Below are 16,699 nucleotides of genomic sequence, written 5' to 3' on the forward strand. Positions count from 1 at the left end.
GTGAGAAAGCAGAGAGTGGTTGCTTCTGGAGGGAGTAGGAGGACTGACTGGAAAGTAACTCAAGGGGACTTTCTGGGGTGACGGAAATGTTCTAGATCTTGCTCTGAGTGATGGCTACAGAGGTATATTCAATTGTCAAAATTCATTGAACTGAACACTTTAGATCTGTACATTTTGTTGTATATAAATTGTACCTTCATAAAAAGGGTGATATAAAAATATACAAAATACTCTTGAATAAATGAAAAGATATTAAATTTCACTCATAGTAAGAGAGAAAAAATTAAAACTGCACTGAGATGCCACTTTCATTTCATGTCAATGGCAAAAATTCAAAAGTTTGACAAGACACACTGCTGGTGAACCTGTGAGGAAAAAAGGCAATAATACTCTAAAAATAGTTATGTTTCCCCTTTGCCTCATCAGTATCACTTCTGGGTATTTATCCTGAATATATAGTCTAACACTAAATTTCCATATATTCTTGGGTCTATTTCTGGACTTCCTATTTTTCTGCTAGTCTATTTTATGCTCCAGTACCACACAGTTTTAATTATAGAGATTTTATGGTATGTTTTAATATCTATTGAAGTTAGTCTTCCTTCCTCCTTTTTTGAGTTTTTCTACCTATTCTTGTGAACTCTATTTTTAAAAATACATATGAAGTTTAGAATCAACTTGCCTAGCTCCAGAAACAATAACTTATTGGTATTTCTATTATAATGTTTATAATTTAGGGATAGGTGACATCTTTATGATGGAGTATGCTTTCCAAGAATAAGGACTATTTTTCCATGAAGTATACTTATACATATTTCAGGAATGCTTATATGACATTTCCTGATATGACTTACACATTTCTTGTTAATTATTACCTAAATCTGGTCCTGTCACTTCATGGCAAATAGATGGGGAAACAATAGAAACAGTGGTTGATTTTGTTTTGGGGGGCTCCACTGCAGATGGTGACTGCAGCCATGAAATTAAAAGATGCTTACTCCTTGGAAGGAAAGTTATAACCAACCTAGAAAACATATTAAAAAGCAGAGACATTACTTTGCCAACAAAGGTCTGTCTGGTCAAGGCTATGGTTTTTCCAGTAGTCATGTATGGATGTGAGAGTTGGACTATAAAGAAAGCTGAGTGCCGAAGAATTGATGCTTTTGAACTGTGGTGTTGGAGAAGACTCTTGAGAGTCCCTTGGACTGCAAGGAGATCCAACCAGTCCATCCTAAAGGAGATCAGTCCTAAGTGTTCATTGGAAGGACTGATGTTGAAGCTGAAACTCCAGTACTTTGGCCACCTGATGTGAAGAGCTAACTCCTTTGAAAAGACCCTGATGCTGGGAGGGATTGGGGGCAGGAGGAGAAGGGGACAACAGAGGATGAGATGGCTGAATGGCATCACCAATTCAATGGACATGAGTTTGGGTAAAATCTGGGAGTTGGTGATTGACGGGGAGGCCTGGTGTGCTGTGGTCCATGGGGCTGTAAAGAGTTGGGCACGACTGAGCAACTGAACTGAATACCTAAATATTTTATCTTTTGTTGTTGTGGCTGTTGTAAATGGCTTTTTGTTTTTATTGTGCCTTTTAACTGGTCATTGTTTGTGTATATGAGCCTATTGATTTCTGTAAACTACTTTTATATCCTGCTATATTATTGAATTATTTTATTGTTTAAATTAGTTTTATTGTTGAATCAGTTGGCTTTTGCAGGTATACCATTATATCATCTGCAAGTATAGTTTTACTTCTTGTTTTCCAGTTCTTATGACTCAAATTGCTTCCTCCTGTCTGATTGCATTGGCTGATACCCCCAACAAGGTGTTCAATATGTAGTAGTAGAGACAGTGGGCATCCTTGCTGTATACTTCACTTTAGCGGGAATGTCTTTAATGTTTCCCAGTTAAATAAAAAGCTGGCTTTGGGACTTAAGTATTTTTTACTGTGTTAAGTTTAATTGGTTATGGTGCCTCATAGCTTAAGTACAGTATGTTGGAAATTGCATTTTCAAGGGTGGGTGTCAGAAGGCCTAGAGATTCTGAGGCTAATGGGAAGGAAGTAATTTTTCAAACTGTCTTTTTAAAATTTATTTTTGGCTGCAGTAGATCTTCATTGCTGCACACAGCCTTTCTGTGATTGTGTGGATTGGGAGCTACTTTCTGTGGAGGTACTTGGGCTCCTCGCTGAGGTGGCTTTTCTTGTTGTGGAGCACAGGTCCTAGGCACTCGGGCCTCAGTAGTTGTAGCACGCAGGCTCAGTAGTTGTGGTTTTGAGCTTTAGATCACTGACTCCGTAGTTGTGCTGCATGGGCTTAGTCGGTCTGCGGCATGTGGGATCTTCCCAGTTCGGAGATCAAACACGTTTCTTGCATTAGTAGGCAAATGCTTGACCACTAGACCGCCAGAGAAGGCCCTGTGAAGCTGACTTAAAATAATAAGTCATACATACTTTCAATTGATACGTAAAAGAAAAGCCCTTGGAAGAATTGATGCTGGAAAAGATGGCTTCATAAGTCACTGTCTTTTCCTTTGATGAGGGTCTCTGGACAGAATGTGGAAGGGAGCACCACTGTAATAAAGAAAACTCTGAGAGCTGTGTGGTTGTCTGTTACATGTGGTAGCCTCCAGGGAACCATGCCTCCCGAGTTACACCTTGGAAGCGTTGTCAACATCTGCTTTTTCTTTTTAACTGACTTTGCTGTGCTGGGTCTTACTAGCAGCATGTGAGATCTTCCATCTCTGTGCAGAACCTTTAGTTGTGACATGTGAGATCTTTTTAGTTGCTGCATCCCAACTCTCAGTTGCAGCATGTGAGAGTTAGTTCCCTGACCGGGCATTGAACCTGGGCCTCCTGCATTGGGAGTGTAGAATCTTAGTCACTGGACTACCAGGGAAGTCCCTTTTCTCTGAACTTTTAGTAAACTCTTTTGAAATTCTTCTGATGTGTCTTAGCCACATGTGACTGAAACGTCTCTCTCCAAGGTCCATGCACTCTTTGTTACTAATTCCACTAGATGTCTTTTAGTCATCATTTCATTTGGCCCTTGGGCAACATTAGATACGCTTGACCGCTTCATTTTTGAAAGTTTTTCTCCTTTTTATTCATTTAAATCATAATCTCCAAATTTTCTTTTGTCTTTTAGAAAGCTTTTTATCAATTTCTTTAGGAGTAATCTGATCTTCTGCCTATCATTTAATGTTCAAATTCCTTAGGATTCTCTCTAGATTTCATTTGACATTTAATTAATGTATATTGAGCTTACTATATGCCTGTCACTGTTCTAAGTACTTGGGATACATTACCAAACAAAGCAAATAAAACTTCCTTCTCTTAGAGACATTTTTAAGTGTCCACATAATAAAATAAATCATTATAAAATTAGATGTTAATAAGTGCTTTAGAAAAGAAAATAAGCCGAGCGGGAGGGTAGGGAGTATGGGGAAGGGGTGGTGGGAATTTAAAGGAAGAATAGATCAGTGTAGGCCTTTCTGAGATATTTGAGCAAAGCCTTAAAAAAAGGTAGAGAAAGTGACATGTGGGTTCCTAGCAAAGCATCTCTGACAAAGCCCCAAAGGCAAGGAGCCAGCCTGGGGTGTTTGAGGACAGGAGAATGCCCCCTGTGGTGGTTTGCAGTGTACCCTGGGATATGAGGTCAGAAAAACAACGGGCCCCAGGTCCTGCGGTCCTCGCAAGCCATTGCCGTGACTTGGCCTTTTCTCAGGGAGATGGGTGTAGTCTCCGCGGAGTTTTGAGGAGAAGAATCGGTCATCAAAAGGACCGCTCCAGTACTGAGAAAGAATGGAGGTGGCAGGAATGGCAGCAGGCTCTGAGAGAAAGGCTGGCCAAAGGGTGCCGGTAGAGACCAAGGGGAGCGCCGCTCTTCTCAGTCGAGACACTTGGACGATGTGAGGCGTTCCTGCTGCTGTGGTTCTGGAGATCATTCACGGGCTGATGCCCTCAAGTCTAGTTTTCCCAGCCCAGATCCATCTCCTGGGTCTCAGTCTCACAGATCCGAAGATCTACTGGTCATCTCCTCTTTCAGTGCGCTGAGGGTGCCTCAGGCTGCCCTTTATCATCTAAGACGTGCGTCTCCTCCTGCACTTCATGTATTTCACTACTGAAGTCATGAGGCCACACCTCTTATTAAAGGCCACTGCTAACTTGTGTTAGTGGACAATCTGTGCTGGCCCTCAAAATGCTTTGGGTCCCATAAATACATCGTTACGGTTTTGTTGATCAGATTCTCTGCCTGTAATGCTGGCTTGAAGGATTGAACAGAGCATAGGTGGGTTTTAACTGGGACAGGATGATGGGGTGATGCTTTAGAAGACAGTTCAGGACAGGCTGCCATAGAGGTCAGGTTTTGAATACTCAGAGGACAGAGTTTCAGAATTAGAGTGGATTCTTTATATTTTACAGTTTGGACCGATAGGGGCTTTGACATTGGATAGATAATTCTGACTTTGTCACTTTTGTTACAAATAGTAAAATTACCAGGTAGCCAGTACACAGGAGTTAAGGCTCCATAAACATTACAGAACTTTAAAATGTGAATTCAATTTTCCTTCATCTCTCTCAGGAATTTTGTTTGTCCACTCCCTATTATAATTTTAGAATTTAGCATTCATTCTTTTGACTTTAAGCAAAGGAGTTAATTTTGCTCTGGAAAATATTCAGTTAGAAGGGTGTAAGATTCCCTTGTCTGTGATCTTTTTCAAAAATATGTAATTTGTGTGTAAAGGAGCTTAAGAAATATCTCCATCTTTTTTTTTTTTTGTCTCTTATAAATGGTTTTTAAAAAGTGATCATTGAGGGACTCCCCTCATGGCCCAGTGACTAAGACTCCACACTCCAATGCAGGGGCCCAGGTTTGATCCCTGGCCAGGGAACTAGATCCCACATGCTGCAACTAAGCAACCAAATGAATAAAATAAGAAACGTTTAAAAGACAAAACAAAAAAGTGATCTTTGATGTGAGGGAAACAAGTCTTCCCAGATTATTTTTTTCCATATCACACTTCCATGTGGGAAAGAGTCTTGTAAAAATCATTAGTATGAAACTAGGCCAATGAGGGCTATTATTTTTTATTAGAAAACCAACTGCAAAATGAATGTTTAAATGCAAGCTTAATGTAGTTAAAATTGCAATTAAGGCTCACTCCTTGACACTTGAGAGAGCTCTATTTATTTATTATACTCAATAAATATTTTTCAAAGGCTTGCTCTGTACCAGGTAGCATACCTGTGTTTAGGCATAGAGGGGAAACAAAACAGAGAAGGAGCTCACCACCTTGGAGCTTACTTCTACTGGGGGAGGCAGGCAGTGAAACAGTAAAAGAGGATTACTGCTTGTAGTAAGCACTGGGAAGGAAATAAACAGAGCGTGGAGGAAGGAGACATAGACAGACTTGGGGAAGCTACTTAAGGAGTGTTTCCCTGAGAAGAAGGGTTTCCCTGGTGTCTCAGCAGTAAGGAATGTGCCTGCCAAGCAGGGGACATGGGTTCAAACCCTGGGTCGGGAAGATCCCCTGGAGAAGGGAATGGCTACCTACTTCAGTATTCTTGCCTGGGAAACCCCATGGGCAGAGGAGCCTGGCAGTCTATAGTCCATGGGGTTGCAAAGAGTCAGACATGACTGAGCAACCAAACAGCAACAACTCTGAGAAGATAAATTTGAGTTGAGGCTTGGAGGACAAGATTGGGTCCAGCAGGAGAACTGGGGAAAGCCTCTTAGCTCAAGGTTTAAGAAGGAAAAAGGAGGCCAAAGTGACAAAGAGTGGCAGAGGCACAAGACAGGGGGAAGAGGGGTGAGAGCTCGATTGTGCAGTGTGTTATAAGCCTTGGTAAGAAATTTACATTTTATTCTGAGTGATGGGAGGACAGTGAGTAGTTTATGCACAGGAATGATGTGACCCAATGCTTTTCTTAGCTTGTTTTTAAAAAATGTGATCCAATAGATGTAACATAAAAGTTAACCTGTAGCTGTTAAAAAAAGAATGATTTCACTTATTTATTTATTTTTGGCTGTGCTGAGCCTCCACTGCCACGTGAGCTCTTTTCCAGTTGCAAGTGAGCAGCGGCTACTCTCTAGCTGTGACGCGCAGGCTTCCCATTACGCTGGCTCCTCTTGCTGTGAACCGCGGGATGTCGGGCATGCAGGCTTCAGTGGTTGCAGCACTTGGGCTCAGTAGCTGTGGCTCCTGGGCTCTAGAGCACAGGCTCAGTAGTTGTGGTGCACGGGCTTAGTTGCTCTAAAGCATGTGGGATCTTCCTGGATCAGGGATCAGACTCGTCGTCTCCTGTGTTTGTTTATCACTGAGCCACAGAGGGAGCCCCATTGTATCCATTGGTAAGTGTACAATTCAGCAGCGTTAAGTATTTAAGTATATTTGTGATGTTGTGCAACCATCACCATTATCCATTTCCAGAGCTTTTGCATCATCCCAGACAAAAGCTCTGTATTCAGTAAATAGTTACTGCAGGCTGTTTTATATGAGAATCATTTTCTGTTCCTTTAGATTTTGCATACCCATTATGACTTTTCTTAGAAAGTCTCCCTAGAGAGGTCTTTCTACCCAGAGAAATCTACCATGCTGATTCTAGCAGTTCTGTCCCTAAACCTTATCCTCACATGTGTGAGTTAGAGAGCAGCTCACTGAAGAACAGCCTTGTGAATTTGATTGGGGTGGAGTAGAGATAGCAGTTGGGTTTTACACCAGTTCTGAGCAAATGGTCTTTCTCATCTCACAACTCAGTCATACCTCTTTGGAAAATAGAAATTTTTTCAAAAAAGTCAAACATTAAACTACTCTGTGATCAGCAATTCTATTCCTAGGTCTCTGCCCAAGAGAAATGGAAGCACGTGTCCACACATAGAATCCCACCCTAGCGCTCAGAGAACCTGTACTCATAATAGTCCCAAACTAGAAACGACCTAATTGTCCATCAACTGATGAATGGACAGGCACAGTGTGGCAGGTACATGCAATGGAATACTTTACAGCTCCAGAAAGGAGCAAACTACGGATACGTGTTATGTCAGAACCTCAGAAACGTGATGCTAAGTGAAAGAAGCCACACACAAGCAGCCATATATTGTATGTACATGAAATAGTCAGAAAAGGCAAATTTACAGACAGAAACTAGGTGAGCTCTCTGAAGTTACGACCAAGAACAGCGATCACTTGCAAGAGAGATCTCCTTGGGGGAGATAAAACTATATTTAAACTGATTTATGATGATAATTGTACCAATTGGTAAAGTTACTAAAGTGAAAGTGAAGTGAAAGTCGCTCAGTTGTGTCCGACTCTTTGCGACCCCATGGATTATACAGTCCATGGAATTCTCCAGGCCAGAATACTGGAGTGGGTAGACTTGCCCTTCTCCAGGGGATTGTCCCAACACAGGATTTGAACCAGGGTCTCCTGCATTGCAGGCAGATTCTTTACCAACTGAGCTATGAGGGAAGCCCAAGTCATTGAATTATACACTTGATACAAATGAGCTTTATACTGTGTGAAACACGTGATCAGCAGCTTGGATAGAGGCTTTGATACTTAATGCTCACTGGAAGAAAGAAGTTTCAGGTGGATCAATATTAAAACCTTTTAATGGAGCCGAATGAGAAGGAAAATCTGTTCTAATATTGCTGATATGTCTTGCTTAATATGTGACAATTACATTTTGAAAGGCTCTCAGTCCCTCTATTTTAAAGGGAATTAAAGTCTCTAAAGTCATTTTTTAAACAACCATAATTACCTAAGTTTTTCCTAGTAACTGTACAATTCATATTTCCTTTAGCTTTTCCTCCTAGGGCTTAAGATGTGAAGTAATTTCTCTTCCCTTGAGTGTTATGTCTGTCCCCACATAAACTGGTTATCTCAGAGTACTGCTGAATATTTCATCTTTGGTGGCATAAAGTGTTTGGCGAACTTGGTTTTTAAACTCTCAGAGAAGCTTAAAAGTTTCTGATTCATATGATGAGAACGAAATCTCCTTAAGACAGCTTGGCTGGTGTTTGCTAAAATCCTGTGGTTGGTCATTTCTGAAAGTATCTTCAAATTAATCTGAGTTTATAGGGTATATAACTATGTTACAAAAGTCCTTTTGAAACGTAACAGTTTAGGAAAACCTAAGAATTAAGACCCTGAGTGATTCTAACTACCTCTATTTTCCCTCTTATCTATACCCTGGGGACAGTATTTACCTTAAAAACAGCAACATATTATATAAAAGCACCCAGTAACAGCCTACTAGGCAGTTCTCCATAGGTGTTTTCATTATTCTCATGGAAAATGCCTGTTGGTAGCAGTTTGGAAGTGTTGATGTCTGTCTTGCTCTTTCTTTTTTTCTTTCTCTCTCTCTTTTATTTCTCTGTCTTTTTTGGTAAGGATTTTATGTTTTGCCTTGACAAATGTTCGGATAATATATCTTTTGTTATCATTGCTAAGTGGCTCAGTCATGTCTGACTCTTTTGTGACTCCTTGGCCTACAGCCTGCCAGGCTCCTCTGTCCAGGGATTCTCCAGGCAAGAACACTGGAATGGGTTGCCATTTGCCCCTCCAGGGGATCTTCTCAATCCAGAGATCAGACCTGAGCTTCCTGCATTGGCAGGCGGAGTCTTTACCACTGAGCCACCAGGGAAGCCCTTAATATATTCTTACTGTTCAACAAATACGTTTTTGGTTGTGCTAGGTCTTCGTTGACATGCAAGGGCTTTCTCTAGTTGTGGAGCATGGGGCCTCCTTTCTAGTTACAATGTGCAGGCTTCTCGCTGCAGCGGCTTCTCTTGTGGCAGAGCACAGGTTCATGCGCCCGGGCTTTAGTAGCTGCAGCTCTGGGGCTCAGAAGTTGGGCACACAGGCTTAGCTGCTCAGTGGCATCCTCCCCGACCAGGGATTGAACCCATGTTCGCTGTATTGGCAGATGGATTCTTAACCACTTAACCACAAGGGGAGTCCAACAAATACTTTTCTTGACCACGTGGTATGCAGGATCTTAGTTCTCCAACCAAGGATTAAACCCAGGGAGTATTGATTTCTTTGGCTATTTTTTCTCTTTCCATAGTCATTTCTTTTTAAGAAGCAAAATAAAAAGCATTTTATATCTTGGTGTTTGAAATAACAAAGCCATGGCTACCATCCTTGTTATCATCAACAACAAACACCTCTAAATGCAGAGGGGGTGGTGTAATGGTTAAAGGAGTGGAAGCTGGGTCAGCCTCCCTGGGTGTGAATGCTGGCTTTGCCTTTACTGGCTCAAGTGACCTTAAACAACTCTCTTAGCTTCCCTCAGCCTTGTTCTCACTGATAAATTGAGACCCATCATGGTACCTTTGTCATAGGGCAGAGGTTAAAAGATAGAATATGTGAAAAGCAAAACACTGTAAAAAATGGAGCCAAAATGATGACTAGGAAGTGCAGGTGCTTAGACTATATGAGAGACCATCACCATTCTTAACCAATTAGCAATCTCTCTTGGCACTTGAATTCTAAATGGTATATGACTTAATCAGTTAGCAGTTGATAGAAATTCAAATTTCCTTATTAGTAACTGGAAACTGCTTTTGTAAATTTAATGAAAGGCGGAATGTGTTGTCTGTCTCTTCCCTCCTATGCATTTAAGGAGGTTTGTCCAGTTGGCCAGTCCAAGGAAAACGATTGAATTAGGCAGTGTTCACCTTCATGTCTTTGAACCTCTTTGTAATCTTTTCTTGCTTCCCTTTTCATCTTTGAAATCTCTTCTCTGGATGTCTAGGGTCTTCATGCTGCCTTCTATTGTGGATTGAAAAGCATGGCAGAGATATTTGACAGCTACCCTTCAAAAGGTCTGGTTTCCCTGGTGGCTCAGATGGTAAAGAATCTGCCTGCAACGTGGGAGACCCAGGTTTGATTCCCAGGGTGGGAAGATTCCCTGGAGAAGGGAATGGCAACCCATTCCAGTATTCTTGCCTGGAGAATCCCATGGACAGAGGAGCCTGGCAAGTTACAGTCCGTGGAGTTGCAAAGAGTCAGACACAACTGAGCGACTAACACACACACACATCAAAAGGTAGAGACCATTTGCCCACTCCTGGAGACTGGGCTCACCTATGCACTTTTACTGACCAACAGAAGGTACCAGAAGTGATGTAAGTATGTAAGTTCAGGAGCCTCAAGTGCTTTTTCAGCTTCTAGTTTTGTCTCTTGGAACAATGCCCTACAACCACCAGACTAGGAAGAATCCCAGAGTGAAAGGCTTAGTGACACCAGTATGACACACAGACTTGAGAGAAATGCTAAACCATTGTTCTAGGCCACCAATTCAGGGTGGCTTGTTACGCACAGAGTGTATAAGTAATATTCCTTCAGACTCCCAAGATGGCACCTCTATCCCATTCCACACATCACATGCACACTCTTAGGCATCTCTCTGGCTTTTGGGGCTGGATCAGTGATGCTGCGACTTCCCTAGCAGTCCAGTGTTTAAGACTCTGCCTTCCAGTGCAGGGGATGCAGGTTTGACCCCTGGTCAGGCAGCTAAGGTCCCACGTGCCACAGGGTGCAGCCAAATATTTAAAAAACAAAAACAAAAAAAAAACAGAAAACAGTGCTGCTCTGCTGATCTCATCACTGTCTTAACCTCACATTAAAACTTACCTCTATTGTGGCCTGGCCTTTATGAGCGTTACAGTCAGTTAATGGATATGGAAAGCAAACTCATACTTTAATTCATACCGAGACCTTGTTGTTGATGTTGTTCAGTCATATCAGACTCTTTGTGACCCCATGGACTGCAGCACACCAGGCTTCCCTGTCCTTCACCATCTGCCAGAGCTTACTCAAACTCACATCCATTGAGTTGGTGATGCCATCTGACCATCTCTTCCTCGGTCGTCCCCTTCTCCTCTTGCCTTCGGTCTTTCCCAGCATCAGAGTCTTTTCTAATGATTCAGCTCTTCACATCAGGTGGCCAAAGTATTGGAGCTTCAACTTCAGCATCAATCCTTCCAGTGAATATTTAGTACTGACTTCCTTTGACTTCCTTGACTGGTTTGATTTCCTTGCAGTCCAAGGGATTCTCAAGAGTCTTCTCCACCAGCACAGTTCAGTCACTTGGCACTCAGCCTTCTTTGTGGTCCAACTCTCACATCCATACATTACTACTGGAAAAACCATAGCTTTGACTATATGGACCTTTGTTAGCAAAGTAATATCTCTGCTTTTTAACATGCTCTCTAGGTTTGTCATAGCTTTTCTTCCAAGGAGCAAGTATATTTTAATTTCATGGCTGCAGTTCCCATCTGCAGTGATTTTAGAGCCCTAGAAAATAAAGTCTGTCACTGTTTTCCAGTTGTGATCCACACAGTCAAAGACTTTAGTGTAGTCAATGAAGCAGAGATGTTTTTCTGCATTTCTCTTGCTTTTTCTATGATCCAGTGGATGTTGACAATCTGATCTCTGGTTCCTCTGCCTTTTCTAAATATAGCTTGTACATCTGGAAGTTCTTGGTCCATGTGCTATTGAAGTCTAGCTTGGAGAATTTTAAGCACTACCTTCCTACAGTGTGAAGTGAAGTGAAGTGAAAGTCGCTCATGTCTGACTCTTTGCAACCCCAAAGACGCATGGACTGTAGATTATACACTCCATGAAATTCTCCAGGCCAGAATACTGGAGTGGATAGCCTTTCCCTTCTCCAGGAGATCTTTCCAACCCAGGGACTGAACCCAGGTTTCCTGCATTGCAGGCAGATTCTTTACCAGCTGAGCCACAAGGGAAGTCCTACTAGTATATGAAATGAGTGCAATTGTGCAGTAGTTTGAGCATTCTTTGGCATTGCCCTTCTTTGGGATTGAAATGAAAATTGACCTTTTCCAGTCCAGACCTTTTCCTGGGATTAGAAAACTCCACTTCTGAGTTTTCCAAATTTGCTGACATATTGAGTGAAGCACATTCACAGCATCATCTTTTAGGGTTTGAAATAGCTCAGCTGGAATTCCATCACCTCCACTAGCTTTGTTCGTAGTGATGCTTCCTATGGCCCACTTGACTTCACACTCTAGGATGTCTGGCTCTAGGTGAGTGATCACACCATCGTGGTTATCTGGGTCATGAAGATTTTTTTTGTATAGTTCTTCTGTGTATTCTTGCCACCTCTTCTTAATATCTTCTGCTTGTTAGGTCCATACCAATTCTGTCCTTTATTATGCCATCTTTGCATGAAATGTTCCCTTGGTATCTCTAATTTTCTTGAAGAGAGCTCTAGTCTTTCCCATTCTATTGTTTTCCTCTATTTCTTTGCACTGATCACTTAGGAAGGCTTTCTTATCTCTCTCTTTGGACCTCTGCATTCAGATGGGTATATCTTTCCTTTTCTCCTTTGCCTTTTGCTTCTGTTCTTTTCTCAGCTATTTGTAAGTCCTCCTCAGACAACCAGTTTGCTTTTTTTGGATTTCTTTTTCTTGGGGATGGTTTTGATCACTGCTTCCTGTACAATGTTACGAACCTCCATCCATAGTTCTTCAGGCACTCTGTCTATCAATTCTAACCCCTGGAATCTATTTGTCATTTCCACTGTATAATCATAAGGGATTTGATTTAGGTTATACCTGAATGGCCTAGTGGTTTTCCCTACGTTCTTCAATTTAAGTCTGAATTTGGCAGTAAAGAGTTCATGATCTGATCGACAGTCAGCTCCTGGTCTGAGACCTTAGTAACTGATATTTTCTTAATGGTTTACTTTGCTTTAACTCAAAGGAGTAGCGCCCTCCAATGAAAAAATTTAAGCCCCAAGGCAGATATGGTTCTGGGAAAGACCCCCTGGTAAATGGCTGACTCCTTGTCCTAGAGGAAGAAACCTAAGGTCTATAGATACTAAGTAAGGCACTTCCCAACTCTGAACCCCTTTCACCTGCTTATAATATTGCACCTCTTTTGACTACAGCAGTGGTTTAAAATACCCATTCTTGGGTCCTGCCCTCATGGATCCTGAGATTCTGATTCAGTGGGTTTAGGGGTGGTCTAGGGCTCCGTATTTTCATCAAAAGTCTTAGTGACTTTGAAAATCTTTCTCTCTCACACACGCACACACACCCATACCCACCCACCCCATATACGAAATCCAGTCCAGTTAAGCTGAGGAATGAATGGGTGCTGGTGGAAGCAACCTGGTATTTACATCACATAGCAACATAGCACAGATAAATGGGTTTAACTTTATAATGTGTAACTATCTTTTGTTGTCAATTGAGGAAGGGAATTATACCACCAATCTCATCACTCAGAAGTATTGATTTTCTAGAATCTAGAATGGAAGGAGGCTTTAAGAGATGATCTGACCCACAGGCAAAGACAATCATATCTGCCTAAACATAGGAGAAGCTATCCTACTTCTTCCTTTTTTAAAAAAATTCATTTTTATTTATTTGACTGTGCTGGGTCTTAGCTGTGGCATGTAGAATCTTGAGTTGTAACATGTGAACTCTTAGTTGCAGCAAGTGGGATCTAGTTCCCTGGCTAGGGATTGAACCTGGGCCTCCTGCATTAGGAACATGGGGTTGTAGCCACTGAACCACAGGGAAGTCTCTGTCCTATTTCTAAAGGCTCTAAAAGCTGGCAATTTAAAAATCTGGTTTAACCATCCATTAATCTCCAAATTTGGAATTTACTACCTTTGTGAGTAAAAATCGAAGCCCAGCAATTTATGTTCCTGATTTTCACATTTTTTGTGTGTTTTACAAATTCACATCATCTAAAATTAAAAAGGGACAGAAAGTACAAAGTGAATATTTCCCTCCTTTTCCTGCCTTAATTTAGTTCACTTCCCTGGGGCCCAATGTTTTAAAAAAATTTTTTTAAATTGAAGTAAAGCATATTTACATAAAACAGAAAATTCATTGTTTTAACCATTTTTAAGTGTATAATTCAGTGATTTTTAGTATATTCAGTGTTTTGTAAACATCAATCCTAATTTCAGAATGTCCCATCATGTCAAAATGAAACTTCATACACCTCCCAGTTCCCACTCCCCTAACTCCCTGGCAACCATTGCAATGGACATTTAATATAAGTAGGATTATATAAGATGCTCTCATTTAGCATGTTTCTAAGATTCATCCATGTTGTAGGGCATATCAGACCTTCATTCCTTTTTATGACTCAATAGTATTCCATTGCATAGATACACCACATTTTGTTTATCCATTCATCAATTGCTGAATGTTTCAGTTGTTTCCTTCTTTCCACTATTATAAATACTGCTGCTGTGAATACTCATGTGCAAGTTTGTGTGTGGATGAATAGAATTGCTGGGTCAATGAAATGTCTATGTTTAACTTTTTGAGGAACTGCTGATGTATTCCACAGTGACTGTATCATTTCCTATGATACTAGCGGTGTTTGAAGGTTCTTATTTCTCTGTATCCTCACCAACACTCATTACTTTCTGTTTTTGTTTTTTGATTGCTTTGCTAACGGGTGTTCATTGCTAGTATATGGAAGAACAACTGATTTTTATATTAATATATTGATCTTGTATTCTGTAACTTTGCTGAATTTTTTTATGTCTCATAGGTTTTTGGTGGATTTTTCTTAGTGGTTTCAATATATAAAATCATGTTTTCTGTGAATGGATATAGTTTTATTTCTTGTTTTCTAGTCTGAATGTCTTTTATTTCTTTTTTGTACCTAATTGCAAGTAGTTAGAATTTCCAGCATAGTGTTGAATAGAAATGGTGACCCTTTTCTTTTTCCTGATCTTAGGGGGAAATCTTTCATTGAATATGGTGTTAGCTGTGGGTTTTTCATAGATACAGCAGAAACGCTTGTGTGTATTCTTTTAGGGATAGTATATTCGTATATGAGAAAATATATTAACATAACTATTAACCTATATACACTGGTCTGTACTTTGCATTATTTAGCTAACAATATACCTTGGAGATCTTTCCGAATTAGTACTTAAAGAATTTCTTAATTAAAAAAAAAAAGATGGTTGCTTGACCATTTGTAATAGCCAAACATGGAAGTAACCTAAATACCTATTGACAGAGGATTGGATAAAGAAGGTGTGGTACATATTTACAGAGGAAAATTATGCAGCCATTATAAAGAATGAAATCATGCCATTTGCAGCAACATGAATGGGCCTAGAGATCGTCAGCAACGTGAATGGGGCTCAGGGATTAGAGTGCCTGTGTGTACACATATGTGTGCCCAGGGCTGCAAAGGGTGACAGAAGTAAGTCAGAGGAGGAGAAATATCACATGACATCCTTTAGAAGTGAAATGTAAAAAGAAATGATGCAAATGAGCTTACTTACAAAACAGAAAGAGACTCACAAACTTAGGAAAGATGGGGAAAAGTGATAGTTAGGGAGTTTGGGATGGAAATGTTCACACTGCTCTATTTAAAATGGATAATCAACAAGGACCTACTGTATAGCACAGAGAACTCTGCTGAATATTGTGTGGCAGCCTGGATGGGAGAGGGGTTTGGGGTAGAATCAATACATGTATATGTATGGCTGAGTCCCTTCATTGTTCACTTGCAACTATCATAACATTGTTAATTGGCTATGCTCCAATACAAAATAAAGGGTTTAATCATGTTTGTTTAGTTTTTTCATTGTAAGGATATATCATTATTTAATCAGCCCTCTGCTGAAGGATAATCCAACTCTCAGCAGTATTGGTCATACAGAATTCGAAATCAGCAATCCTTTATTTAACCCCTTCTATTGTGTGAAAGTGAAGTGAAAGTGAAAGTCATTCAGTCGTGTCCAACTCTTTGAGACTGTAAGGACTATACAGTCTGTGGAATTCTCTAGGTCAGAATACTGGAGTGAGTAGCCTTTCCGTTCTCCAGGGGATCTTCCCAACCCAGGGATCGAACCCAGGTCTCCCACATTGTGGGCAGATTCTTTACCAGCTGAGCCACAAGGGAAGCCCAAGAATACTGGAGTGGGTAGCCTTTCCCTTCTCCTGTGGGTCTTCCCTACCCAGGAATCTAACCAGGCTCTCCTGCATTGCAGGAGGATTCTTTACCAACTGAGCTATCAGGGAAATTCTAGTTGCCCAGTTGTGTCCGACTCTGCACCTCATGGACTATACAGACTATGGAATTCTCCAGGCAGAATGCTGGAGTGGGTAGCCATTCCCTTTTGCAGGGGATCTTCCCAACCCAGGGTTCAAACCCAGGTCTCCCACATTGCGGGTGGATTCTTTACCAGCTGAGCCACATTGTGTAGGGCATGACAAAAATTATTGAAGAAAATAGGATCTTTCATTCACCTCATTTTCTTACCTCTGTTGTATAAATACTTGAGCAAAAGAAAGAAAGTATACAAAAAACTCCTGACTCTATTTCTTCCAACTTTTTAAATTTCAAACACATGCAAGAATTGAAAGAATTGTACAAGGTAACCTAAATAATAATTGCCTAGATTAACCACTTGTTAACATTTTGCCATCTTTATCTATGATCATATGTTTGTTTGCTCTGTTTGCTGAATCATGTGAAAGCAAATTGTGGATTTCCAGACATTTCAGCCCTAAAAATAAGAATGTTCTCCTACTTAACCACAATATTATATCACATAGAAACTTAACTGTTTATTCCTAAATATCATCAAACAGTTGATCCATATGCAGGTTTTAAAATTTGTCCCCAGAATGTCTTTTCACATTTTTTTCATTTTTCCCTTAGCTAAGGTTCAATC

At 40.7% G+C, this 16,699-nt stretch overlaps 1 long non-coding RNA gene across 1 annotated transcript in view; it reads left to right on the forward strand.

The window, feature by feature from the left end:
• The window catches only part of LOC105603426 (uncharacterized), a 160,443-nt gene that overhangs the window by 30,356 nt on the left and 113,388 nt on the right, over window positions 1-16,699 (forward strand). The window lies entirely within an intron of this gene.

This window comes from Ovis aries, chromosome 19 (genome assembly GCF_016772045.2).
Source record: "Ovis aries strain OAR_USU_Benz2616 breed Rambouillet chromosome 19, ARS-UI_Ramb_v3.0, whole genome shotgun sequence".
In the NCBI taxonomy this organism is placed as follows: Eukaryota; Metazoa; Chordata; class Mammalia; order Artiodactyla; family Bovidae; genus Ovis; species Ovis aries.